Consider the following 13,674-nt stretch of genomic DNA (forward strand, 5'->3'; position numbering starts at 1 on the left):
AGACTATCAATCAATCCTGAGGATGGAATTCACATCTGTCTTTGTCACTGAGTTTAGTAGAATAGGCACAGACCCTCAGTTCATGTGTTGGGCCTGGTGGGGCAGCTTTTGGTACCAGGACAATAGGACTAGACCAGAGGCTACTGGCGGATTCTATCACCCCAAATTCCATCATTGTGGAGACTTCACTCTTAATGCTGGCCCTCACCTTATCCAACAACCTGTAAGATTTATTCTTGACAATGAGGTTGTCCCCGCTGTCCACATCATGGGTACACCGGTGGGTAGTCCAATAAATAAGGGAGAACAGAGAAGAATACTGTCCTAACACTTGGTAGCAGTCTCTTTGCTTTTTAGGAGATACACTGGGGAAAATGATTACTTTCTCCGAAGACCCATCTTTCTCCTTGGAATCCAAGAGATCAGGAAGAGGTTCACTCTGCATATCCTCTTCTCCACTTGTCATCAACAGCATGGTGAGCTCAGATCTCTCAAGGTGGGGTATAAGGCAAATGGCATGCATCAGCCTGTGGTGTTGCCTAGGGGCCTTGATCTCCATCCAGATAGGTGGCGCCACCCTTTCCACTCAATCACCTCATAGAGCCCAGTCCAATGGTCCTGGGCAACACTAGGGGGCATATTTATACTCCGTTTGCGCCGAATTAGCGTCGTTTTTTTCGACGCAAATTCGGCGCAAAACTAACGCCATATTTATACTTTGGCGTAAGACGTATCTAGCGCCAAAGTATGGGCAAATAGCGTCATTTTTTTGCGTGAACGCCTTCCTTGCGTTAATGAGATGCAAGGAAGGCGTTCCCGTCTAAAAAAATGACGGCGACGCAAATGCGTCGTATTTATACTCCCGGGCAAAAATCACGCCCGGGAGTGGTCGGGTCAAAAAACCCCGCATTTGCGCCACTTTTTAACGCCTGGGTCAGGGTAGGCGTTAAGGGGCCTGTGGGCTCAAAATGAGCCCACAGGTGCCCTCCCCTGCCCCCAGGGACCCCCCCTGCCACCCTTGCCCACCCCAGGAGGACACCCAAGGATGGAGGGACCCATCCCAGGGACATTCAGGTAAGTTCAGGTAAGTATAATTTTTTTTTTTTTTTTCTTTTTGGGTGGCATAGGGGGGCCTTATTTGTGCCCCCCTACATGCCACTATGCCCAATGACCATGCCCAGGGGACATAAGTCCCCTGGGCATGGCCATTGGGCAAGGGGGCATGACTCCTGTCTTTACTAAGACAGGAGTCATGTAAATGGCGTCTGGGCGTCGTTAAAAATGGCGCAAATCGGGTGGAGGCGATTTTTTGCGTCAACCTGACTTGCACCATTTTTAAGACGCCCTAGCGCCACTTTTCCCAACGCCGGCGCTGCCTGGTGTACGTGTTTTTTTTCCACGCACACCAGGCAGCGCCGGTCTGCCTGCGCCGGCTAACGCCATTCAATAAATACGGCGCCCGCATGGCGCTTCAGAATGACGTTAGCCGGCGCAAAATTTTTCGACGCTAAACTGCGTTAGCGCAGTTTAGCGTCAAAAAGTATAAATACGGGCCTAGGTTCCACAGGTTCCATAACACACACTTTCTCCCCATGCTGCATTTCCACAGTGGTAGAATTTTGGTCATGCCACTATTTTATCACAGCCTAGCTGGCTTCTAAGTTATCTGAAGTTTGCTTCCACAATTTAGCAATTTGGCTTCTGAAGGCCAGCTTGTAGCTCACTACATTCTGGGGAACTTTCCTGGGAGCTTGCTCTCGCCCTTCTTGGACAAAATGTAGAGGTCCTCTGACAGAATGTCCATACAGAAGGCCAAGGGGGTGAAGCCCACTTCCTGCTGTGGTACCTCCCTGTAGGCAAACGGAAGGTATGGCAAGAGAATGTCCCACTTTTTCCTGAGGGCCTCAAGCAGGCCTCTAATCATGACCTTCACTTCAGAGTCTTGTTGAATCTCTCAACAAGCCCATTGGGGGATGAATGGTAAGGAGAGGAGAACTTGTAGGTTATTCCCCACTCCTTCCACATTGACTGCATTTAAGCAGACACAATGTTGGTGCCCCTGGGAGACACCATTTCTTTGGAGAAACGCACTCTGGTAAAAATCCCCAACAGGGCCTTTGTCACTGCATGTGCAGTCATGGTCCTCAGAGGGTATGCCTTTGGGTACATAGTGGTATGGTTCACCAGAACCAGTATAAACCTAATAAGTCATATTATGTATGGTATATTGACAGCTGAAGACTAATAGTTTATATATATGTGTTCTAATGTTGAATTTTAATTTTAACATGTCGAATTGAAGTACTTATGTACATTTATATCAATATGTTCTTAATAAGGCATCATGATGTAACCGCGAATATAATCATACTTCATTTATAATTCTTGTTTTCAAATGTGCATTGAATGTCTTATTAAGTTAGCATAACCAAAGGTCTAAAATATTATTTTTTGTGTTTATCCTTCAACATGGAGTTTTGCCCATGTTGCAATATTCTTTCTTTGCAGATGTGTCCATGCAAGTCTAAAGTTAATAAAGGGCATATTAAGTGTTGAAGATAGAGGGGTACAGGAGGAAACTTTGGCAAGGACAAGAAGCACTAATGAACTGAGGAAAAAACACTCCTGTTTGTGTACAGACACCGAGAAACATTCAAGGTTGTCCTGATGTTTGATTTGTGGGATGAGAAACCTGAGGTAAGTTGTCAATTTCAACTGTGCGAGGAAGATGGTAAAATTCTGGTTCTGATGACATGGATCTCTTGAAGGTTCTCTAGGTTTAATTAGTATTCATCTAGGTAGATGAGGTCGGATCCCCTTGAGGGGTACAGACATCTCTTTACTATTTTGTATGGCATTATGAAATGCAGCACCTCTCTATCAGAACTTCTACTGAGGTTTTAGTTATGCTGACACTTTCCTCTATTTCCTGAGACTTAATTAGGAGTTCCCTTTAGTTTAGTTTAGGATTTTAGATTAACTTAGATTCTCCAATGATTGGGCCTGAAGAGCACAACGTATTATCTGATCATTAGATTTTGTTTCTCATCTTTTATATTGCCTCAACTGAAATTATTGTATGCCTTATGGGTACACAATTTAACTTTATTCATCGGTTTACTTCACCTTTGGTGATTCTGTACTTATATAGCATGTTTTTGAGATTTATTTACATCAATTTGGCCCTTAATTTGTAATAAACCTTTGGATTTATTCTCTTTCTTCAAGATTTAATGTGTGACCAAATAGCTTACACTGTTATTTGATTTAAAAGGCTGACTTTAACTCCCCTTTACCACTCAAGCACCAAAAAGGTCTGTTGGAAGAAGAAAAGTAAGGTAATTGGCCCAGAGAGTCATCAGATGATAGCAGAGTGAGGATGGTTTGGGTCTTGAAGTAAGGTGAGCTAGAACCCTTATTCTAAATTAGCTATTCCCTAGAGCCCAGACCCTAGTGCCCATGTCAAGATTTTGGAAGTTCAGTGGAGTTCCGGGGATTCAGCAGAAAGTCATGTCAGCAGAGGAGTGAGTATCAATAGGGTTGCAATGCTTTATATTTCGCCTATGGAGTTTGGATGATGTTTTGTGGAGACATTTGAATTTTGTAGGAATGTGGTGTTTAGTAAAAGAAGTTGAATTTGTTACCAGGTCCAACGTGACCTTAGATCCTGGGATAGTATTAAAGAAGATATTATATTGTAGCGGTCTGCTAAGTTTGGTGGTGCTTGTCATGAGATGTTGTCAACAGCACAATTGAGATTGGGACATTTATCTTTGCATGAATATGAGGTGTGGTTGGTATAGTGTACCCAGATATGCAGGGTGAATCTGTACCAATCTGAATGATACCCCACAGGCCAAGGTTTCTTTCAAAGTACTTGATTACTTTGACTCTTTTGTGACTGAATACTGTCAGTTCTTCAGTGGAGAAGAAAAAAGTTATTTGTAATGCATTTTGTTATGTGAGAAGAGTATGTGTGTGCAGATTGTAAAGGAGGGTGAGTCGGTGCAAGCAGCCAGGTTGACATCACAGCGTGCAATGCTGGTATTGGTTGGTTGGTGTAATGCTGCATTGGTATTGGTTGTTTATGACACAAAGGGTCGAGCTGCGATTGATTGTTACTGTTGAATGGGAAGTGTGGACAAAGAGCTATTTTCTGGTTCTGAACACAATTCTGTCTGTGATTATTGATGTTTGATTGAAAAATTTAGGGGCATATTTATACTCCGTTTGCGCCGGAATTGCGTTGTTTTTTTTTACGCAATTCCGACGCAAAACTAACTCCATATTTATACTCTGGCGTTAGACGCGTCTAGCGCCAAAGTCCATGGAGTTTGCGTCATTTTTTAGCGTGGACACCTACTTTGCGTTAATGATATGCAAGGTAGGCGTTCACGTCTAAAAAATTGACTCCGAGTCATGTGCGCCGTATTTACACTCCCGGGCAAAATTCACGCCCGGGAGTGGGCGGGTCAAAAAAAATGACGTACGGCCACTTTTGCGCCGTTTTTTAGCGCCTGCAAAAGGCAGGCGTTAAGGGACCTGTGGGCTCTGAAGGAGCCCAGAGGTGCCCTCCCATGCCCCCAGGGACACCCCCTGTCACCCATGCCCACCCCAGGAGGACACCCAAGGCTGGAGGGACCCATCCCAGGGACAGTAAGGTAAGTTCAGGTAAGTAATTTTTTTTTTTTTTTTGTGGCATATGTCACTTATGCCTGATTTGTGCCCCCCTACATGCCACTATGCCCATTGACCATGCCCAGGGGACAGAAGTCCCCTGGGCATGGCCATTGGGCAAGGGGGCATGACTCCTGTCTTTGCTAAGACAGGAGTCATTTCTATGGGGGTTGGGAGTCGAAAAAAATGTTGCAAATCGGGTTGAGGCGAAAAATTTGCCTCAACCTGACTTGCCCCATTTCTTTACGCCCAAGCCCCATATCCCCCTACGCCGGCGCTGCCTGTTGTACGTCGTTTTTTTCCACGCACACCAGGCAGCGCCGGCGGCTAACGCCGGCTAACGTCATTGATTAAATACGGCGCCCGCATGGCGCTTCAGAATGGCGTTTGCCGCCGCTAATTGTTTTGACGCAAAACTGCGTTAGCGCAGTTTTGCGTCAAAAAGTATAAATATGGCCCTTATTGTCTTATGGTCAGAAGGGATTTGTTTAGAGAAGAGGTAGCTGTACCTATCAGAGAGGGAGAAGAGGCACCACCTGAAGATAACCCAGGTATTTTACGGTGATAAGTATAGGGCTCCACAAATTTATTTGGCTTGTATTCAGCCTTAACAAGTCAAGCATTAAATAGAGAGAAGGAAAAGATAAAGGACAAGAAAGCAAAAGAACGAAAGTGAAAAAGAGGCAGATGATATGAGTGAGATCAGTGAGAGTGATTCTGGTGATAACCTTTTAGATGCATTATTGTTAGAACGTCCAACTCCATAAAATGAGACCCGAGCGGAGGGAGGAGATAACACTAATGCTGGTTGTAAACTTGGATTAGCTACTGCCTCAATAAATGTGAATTCTGACTCAGTGGGGATTACTCTGGTGAATGTCCACTGCAAACTGATGGGACAAGATTTGGGAATTTGTGTTCCTGCTAACTCTATTATCTCAAACACTACCAATGCTCTTACTGGGCCAGTTACCATTGATGCTGTGGTCCACATGTATAAACCTGATTTCCCAGTAAAGACAACGTATAATTTGGCTGTGCCCGGTGCAGCAGGCACTGCGGGTAATATTGCTGTAACTCTGATATGAGGATATTTGTTTCCTCTAGTCCCAATAAACACCATCTCTCCATGTGTGGCAAGTGCTGATTTGACTTTGAATCATACAGGATGCAGTTCAGTAGGTACACTTCAGGGAATGTTAACTTCTGGTACAGCCGTATGGGAGCCACTTTAAATTCCAGTATTGGTAGCCATAGAGATAGGAAAATGTCTAATATCCCTGAGTTGTCATGGAGTTTCAGTGCTATGGAAATAGATGAGTGGGTAACAGTGAAAGCTTTTAATTCTCCTTTACACGATAGTGGGATTTATGAATTGAGTGAGGGAATGATTCAGTCACTTGTGAGAGAGAACTTGATGGATATGGCTAAATTGAAATTAGATTTTGACAAGAAGATTATCGGAAATCTTAAAATGGCTTGTTTAGACTCTTAGCGAGAAAATTAGCTTGTATTCATCTGTAAGGATTATACCCCATGTGCAAGACAAGTTTATTACAAACAATCTGAGTTGGGTCAAAAATATGAGATAGGCTTGAGCAACACCAAACCTTACAGAGAAGTTACCATGTATGCATTAATGAGGAAGAGATAGCCTGTATAAGAACTTCAGGGATGAACCTAAAAATTAAAGAGCTAATTGAAATCATTCTGAAATGGAATGAGTTAAATACATGTGAAAGTTAATAGGCGAGAAAGAAAGAACTGAAGAAAACAGACTGGGGACCCTCCTCCTCCTATAGAAAGAAAGGGGAGCAGATCAAATTTCCCATTGAGAGAAGTGCCAAGTGGAGGTCATGGTCATGTGCCTTGGAGCAGAAGTGAGTTTGGAATTACTGATGGTATGGAAACTATGTCGGTGTTGGAATGAGATGGACAGCAGTTCTGGTTCATGTTGGTAGCCAAATTTTAAAGACCCTATAGTATATAATAGGAGGGCAGGTAAGCTGTCCCCTATGCTCTAAGGGGACTAGATAATGCCAGCGATATGTAGGCATGTATGTTTCTTCCCCCAATCAAAGGCTGCATTTTTACATCCTGATACTTTGATGCATATCATTTTGATTCTTGTAGCATTCCGGATAACAAGTAAGAACTCAGGTTCAGCAAAGGTTTGAAAAAATGTAAATATACACTGTTTAAAAAAGGCAAAATACACCTCAGTTGCTAACCATAGTTTGTTTAGGTGTTTAGGAGACTGCTTAATCTTCTCTGTGGTTTAAACTGTGCTTTGAAAGTGTATGTAGCACTCGTTTTTGGCTTGAAAAAATGATTAGTTTAAATGTGTGAAAAGCAGTATTTCAATGCTTTCAAAATTGTTCCTCTCCTAAAAAGTAGAATCTGGTAGCTAGGAAGTGTAGATTGGGTCTGTCTGTGTCCAAGGAGATTCTGAAAAGAGGAGCACCTCCCTGCACCCTGGCACAACAGCCTGGTCACTTGCCCCTTCCATTGGTTGTTGCATCTGCTGCTATGATTGGTTGATAGGGCTAGTATTGTATTAAGGGTTTGGGGTTTGAGTTGTGACTGGTCATCAGGGCTAGGGTTCTGCTTGGCAACTAGGGCTAGGGTTTCCACTGACTAAGGGTTTGGGTATACAGTTCTGATTAGCTATCAGGGCTAGGGTTCTGATTGGTTAGTAGGGCTTTGGTTCTTATTGGACTTAGGGCTTTGGTTTTGATTGGCTGTTAGGGCTAGGGCTATGATTGGTTAAAACAGCCAGGTCTCCCATTGGATCTAGGTTTTAGGGCGAGGGTTCTCATTGATTAGGGTTAGGGCTGAGGTCCATTGGTCAATAGGGCTATTTAAGCCTTGGTGTCAGGGCATCTCAGCCTAGGCGTTGAGACTAAGGAAGGAGAGTATAAGGGTAGTTGTCTGTTTAGGCCTATTCAGGCCTAGGGCCAGAGATGCCACACAATTTTCCATTTACAAACAACCACTTTAACCCCTCTACATCCTCTGACATCGACACAGAATATCAGCAGAGGCATTCTACTCATGCACCACAAACAAACCTCATACAGATTTCAATGTCTTAACAATCACTACAAAACCCATGACACACACTCCCTGTTCATACAAAACACCACCTCTATCCTCCACTTGCTCCTGACAGACCCTTTTTATCATCACAAAGCCTATACTCAGCCTTCCATCACACTATCCACCAAAACACTCCTCGTCTTTTTGCCGATTACATGCAACCCTACAGTCTTTACACTCTTATCCACCACACACATTATCTCTTCCAAGTATCAAATCTAACACAAACACTCATAGCTCTTGTCCATCCCCTCTTACATGCCTCTTTTCCAAAACACATCACCACTTCCTATATTATTCAGATACCACTCAATAGCAGTTACTCACAAACAAATCCTTCACAGACTCCACAGAAACAAAACAAGGCACACAAACCAGCATTGCAAAACCACTTTGATAATGCTTTTTGTAACACCCAGTCCCACACTCATGACTATACAAATACAAATCTTGAACCAACTTTACTCCAAAATTTTCAGTCTTCATTAAAATCTACCACAAACACTCGAACATAGCAGCATTCATTTTCCCGCCTCTCATCCATTGCACAATTCAGAGTCTTAGAATATGATCCACATGCTCCACCACCACCCCTAACCCATACTCCTTCTACCTTAAACAGATACAAAGGAAACAACATGCCACTCTTCACAATTCTGCATACTATGGGGGTCATTACAACATTGGTGGTATAAGGCGCTTACCGCTGTGCAGAAGACCGCCAATACACCGTCGCGGCCGCGGTAGACTGCCACAGCTATTATGACACACATCACAGAATCTGCTGAAATTCAGACGCGCACACAATACGGTTCCCCTTGCCCAGCCACAGCCCAACACCGAGCTGCCACCCTCTGGTAACACCAGCACGGCACCCACCCAGCAGGCCCAAACCTCCCTACCCAGGACAGGTCAATCAGCGGTGTGTCCACCACTACAGGGCACCCAGGCTAACCCACCACCCCAACAACAACAGGGACCTGGGGGCAGTGGTAGTGGGCACACGGTCCAGGGGACGGAGGCACACGAACACCGGGGAACTGGGAGGGCTGCTGTGCGACAGAGGAAGGACAGGCCAAGGGAACCAACTCTCCACGAGGCCCTCTCCTCCATCATGGGAGCATACCACCACTCCCAGGAGACGATGGCCACGGCCCTGGACAAGTTGCAGGAGACCCTGCGTCTGCAGGACGAACTGTATTTGGGGTTCAGGGAGGAGCTCAGGACCATCAGCTCCGCCCTGGGCACCATCGTAGGGGTGCTGACGGACATTCAAAAGACCTTGAGGGACACCGTGGCACTCCAAGGGGCCCCTGACACTAGCCAGGATGACAAACTGCCCACCACCTCTGCCGGCGCTAGTGGACAGGACGCCCCGCCACAGGACCAACCCACCAGCACCCCATCCCCTGCAGACGGACAACCGCCACGCAAGCAGGCCCTGAGATCCAGGAACAGGACAGAGCAAGATGGCAAGACCCCCACCAGGAAATAAGACCACCCTGATTGTCCCCCCACTGTCCCACTTTGTCACCCTGTCCAGATTTGAACTGCCCCAGCTCCACTTCCAATGCCCAGATGGGCAGTGCACCTGTGAGACTAATAGACTGGAGTCTGCCATGGACATTCCTCCACCATCACCCATCCCCAGTTTACAACCTTCTTTGATTTTTTTATCACTTAAATAAACACCCTTGAAAGCCAAAGAAATCTGGAGTCAGTCTATGATTTGGAACTTTGTATTATCAATTACAGTGTCATAATGGGTTACCCATTGTAAGGCTAACATACCAATGTCACACATCACAAGCCCTTCAAGGATACAAGCAGTTGACACGTAGGTAACCACACCTGTGAAACTGAAATGGAAGGGTACAACTCAAATAACAAATAGTGAGTGAAATGGAGGTACAGGATAGAGGTAGACGTGTGAAAGTTAATGTAATGTTAAACCAGAAAATGTTCTCACCTGTGTGTCACTGGAAATATTGCTGTATGACTGACTCCCTGTTGTCGTTTTCTTCATCCTCAGCTTCATCCTCATCACTGTCCACTCGCTCCACAGGCTCCACAGCTTCCACAACACCGTCATCTGTATTATCCTCCTGCAGAAAAGGCACCTGGCGTCGCAATGCTAAATTATGGAGCATGGAGCAGGCGATGATGATGTCGCACACCTTCTTCGGTGAGTAGAATAGGGATCCACCTGTCATATGGAGGCATCTGAACCTGGCCTTAAGAAGGCCGAAGGTGCATTCGATAACCCTCCTAGTCCACCCATGGGCCTCATTGTACCGTTCCTCTGCCCTGGTCCTGGGATTCCTCACTGGGGTCAATAGACAGGAAAGGTTGGGGTAACCAGAGTCCCTCAATAGCCATACACGGTGCCTCTGGAGTTGACCCATCATATCAGGGATGCTGCTATTCCGCAGGATGTAGGCGACATGCACTGAGCCAGGGAACATTGCATTTACCTGCGAGATGTACTGGTCTGCCAAACAGACCATCTGGACATTCATCGAATGATAATTCTTCCGGTTCCTGTACACCTGTCCACTCCTGTGGGTGGGGACCAGAGCTACATGGGTCCCATCAATAGCACCTATGACGTTCGGGATATGTCCAAGGGCATAGAAGTCACCTTTCACTGTTGACAAATCCTCCACCTCAGGGAAAATGATGTATCTCCTTACGTGTTTCAGCAGGGCAGACCACACTCTGGACAACACGTTGGAAAACATAGGCTGGGACATCCCTGATGCCATGGCCACTGTTGTCTGAAAAGACCCACTTGCAAGGAAATGGAGCACTGACAGCACCTGCACGTCAGGGGGGATTCCAGTCGGATGGCGGATCGGTGACATCAGGTCTGGCTTTAACTGGGTACATAGTTCCTGGATTGTGGCACGGTCAAACCGGTAGGTGACGATAACATGTCTCTCTTCCATTGTCAACAGGTCCACCAACGGTGGGTACACCGGAGGATTCTGCCATCTTCTCATATGTCCCAGCTGACGGTGCCTAAGAAGGACAACAGCGAAGAACCTGTCACTATTCCTCCAGGTATGTACCCACAGTTACACACAAGACTACACCAGACAAAACCCCTTCCTATATGTGTGTTGAGTATAGGCCTAGGTATGTGTGACGCAGTAGTAAATGAAGCCATGTGGGCCCCTGAAATGGCGGCTGCCTGACCTCTAAACTGGGACAATGGGATTGTGGGGTAACTGCGCTGGCGTTGCACACCGTCGCGGTAGGCGGTCGTAGACCGCGGCGCAATGCTGCATTGGTTAACATTGGACCCTATGAGTCCCAGGAGCCAATGAACAGGTGCGCTAGCGGTGATGATGCGCCCCGCCGTGGACGTCACCGCCGCGGACTTCACCGCCATTTTCTATCTGTTCAATCACTAGATACCTGACCTTCGACAGGAGAGGACCTACACTGCTAGTGCTGCTGTGACCTCGGTCTGGAAGCGACAATGGCTGCTGCGTCTGGGGAAAGGGCCCCTGCCTTCACTGCACAGGAGTTGGAGAAACTTGTGGATGGGGTCCTCCCCCAGTACACGCTACTCTACGGTCCTCCAAACCAACAGGTTAGTACACAGGGAGCACGTTGTATGGGCTAGGCCTGGGTGGAGAGGGCTGGGTGGAAGAAGGAAGGGGCCAGAGTTCATAGAACATTAATGCACGGGAATGAATGGGCCACATGGCCAGAGTAGGGAGGGGGCCACTCACATTGACAGTGCAGTTGGTAATGACTGTTCCTCTTTCCTTGTGCATGTCATGTAGGTCAGCGCACACCAGAAGAGGGGCAAATGACATGCCATCGCCAAGGAAGTCCGGACCCTGGGGGCCCACCAGAGATGGGGCACCCACTGCCGTAAGAGATGGGAGGACATTCGCCGCTGCAGCAAGAAGACAGCGGAGGCTCAGCTGGGGATGGCCTCCTAACGTGGGAGAGGTGCCCGTCACACCATGACCCCGCTGATGTTCCGGATCCTGGCAGTGGCCTACCCGGAGTTGGATGGGTGCTTGAGGACATCACAACAGACACAAGGGGGTGAGTACAACCTCATTCTGCGGACTTTGCGTGCATTAGAGGGGTCTGGGTGGTGGAGGAGGCCTGTGGGTGTACCTAGGCCAGGGCGAGTTAGGTAGGCAAGGCCCCTGCGTAATGTAGGCCATGTGGCACTCAACCCCACCTCAGCAGAGTGCCAAATTGAGGTATAGTTGCCCGTGTGGCATCCATGTGCGCAGATTTCCACCATTGCCATGTAGGCCATGTCCCAGAAATTGCATGTGCAGAGGTCAGGAGCAAGGCGTAATGCAGGGGGCTGCTGCGTCTGTCTTGTCCGCCAACGGTAGCGGAATGCCATGCATTAAAACTCTCTTTCTTCTGTCTCCCCCCCTTTTCCTGCTCTCCCTGTCCTTTTGTACATCAGCATCATCAGGCGGAGGTACAGTGGCACCGGAGCACGAGGGAGCTGCATCCCACATGGCCATGGAGGGCCACACCACAGACTCTGAATGCACCAGTGGGACGGAGGGCGAGGGGCGCTTCACGTCGGCCACCGGATCAACAACCAGCGACACAGACTCGTCCGCCGATGGGAGCTCCCCTGTGGTGGTGGCGGCACCATCTGTGCGCCCCACTTCTACAGGTACAGCCGCCACCCCCCCTACCAGCACCGCCCTGCCAGCAGCCCCTCAGCCTTCGCCCCGTGTCCACTCACCCAGGAGGGTGGGCATCACCTTCGCCCCAGGCACCTCAGGCCCTGCCCCAGTCACCCCTCCTGCCCTCAGTGAGGAGGCCATTGACCTCCTCAGGTCACCCACTGTTGGGTAGTCTACCATTGTGAATGCCATCCAGGGTGTAGAACAAGAGTTGCAACACGGTAATGCATTCCTGGAGGGCATTCATTCTGGTCAGGCTGTCCTTCAGCGAACCCTGCAATCTCTGGCCTCAGCACTGATGGCAGCCATTGTCCCTGTGTCTAGCCTCCCCCCTCCAACTTCCTCCACCCAGACCCAATCTCCTGTACCCCAGCCCATCCCAAGCACACCTACAGATGAGCATGCACACAAGTCAACACACACAAGTAGCTCAGGCAAACATAGGCACCACACACACCACAGGCACTCACGCAAGCCTCACCCACATACAGACACAGCAACATCCACTGCCTCCACTGTGTCCCCCTCCTCCTCTTCTCCCTCCTCCCTCCCAGTGTCGTCTACACACACACCTGCATGCACCACATCTACAGGCACTAGGACTCGCACCACGACACCCAGCACCACAAGCCGCTCACCTGCACTCACCACCTCCACTACCATTAACACGTCCCCTGTGTCCTCTCCCAGTGTGTCTGTGACGCTCCCTCCCAAAGTACACAAACGCCGCCAATCACTCACCCAACATCCATCCACCTCACAACAGCCTCCAGTACCTGCACCTGCACCCAAAACAGCTAAAGTGAAACCTCCTACAACCACCTCCTCTTCCTCCACTCCCAGACCCCCTCCAGCTACCCATCCCAGTGTTCGTCAGAAACTGTCCCTCTGTCAAATTGACCTTTTTGCCCCCACCCCCCTCCAATTCATCAGTCCCGTCGTAGCGCCTCAGCCAAAAAGCCTCCAGTACCAGTGGTGCGTGTTCCATGCTTTTGGAGTGCACCGTCCACCAGGGCAGGCAGTAGGACCCGGAGTCAAGGCACTGGCAGTCCACCCCCTGTAAAGACTCTTAAAATGGAGAGTGGACGACGGGACCGTCTTAAGACCCCTGGTGGGACAACAAGTGACATGGGATCGAAGGGGATTGGTGAGTCATCTGTAACTCCAACAAAGGTGGGGAAGGTCCAGAGGAAGTCTGCCCAGCCTGTTGTGAGTGTCA

The 13,674-nt window shown here is 48.1% G+C and overlaps 1 long non-coding RNA gene across 1 annotated transcript in view; it reads left to right on the forward strand.

Moving 5' to 3' along the window:
• LOC138266636 (uncharacterized) overlaps nt 1-2,692 on the forward strand; it is a 105,875-nt gene extending 103,183 nt beyond the window's left edge. Inside the window, exon 3 of the long non-coding RNA XR_011199590.1 lies at nt 2,509-2,692. This is a non-coding gene — a long non-coding RNA (uncharacterized lncRNA). The remainder of the gene's footprint in view (nt 1-2,508) is intronic.
• Nucleotides 2,693-13,674: the final 10,982 nt, after the last annotated feature.

The sequence above is a fragment of the Pleurodeles waltl genome, chromosome 11, assembly GCF_031143425.1.
Source record: "Pleurodeles waltl isolate 20211129_DDA chromosome 11, aPleWal1.hap1.20221129, whole genome shotgun sequence".
Lineage (NCBI taxonomy): Eukaryota > Metazoa > Chordata > Amphibia > Caudata > Salamandridae > Pleurodeles > Pleurodeles waltl.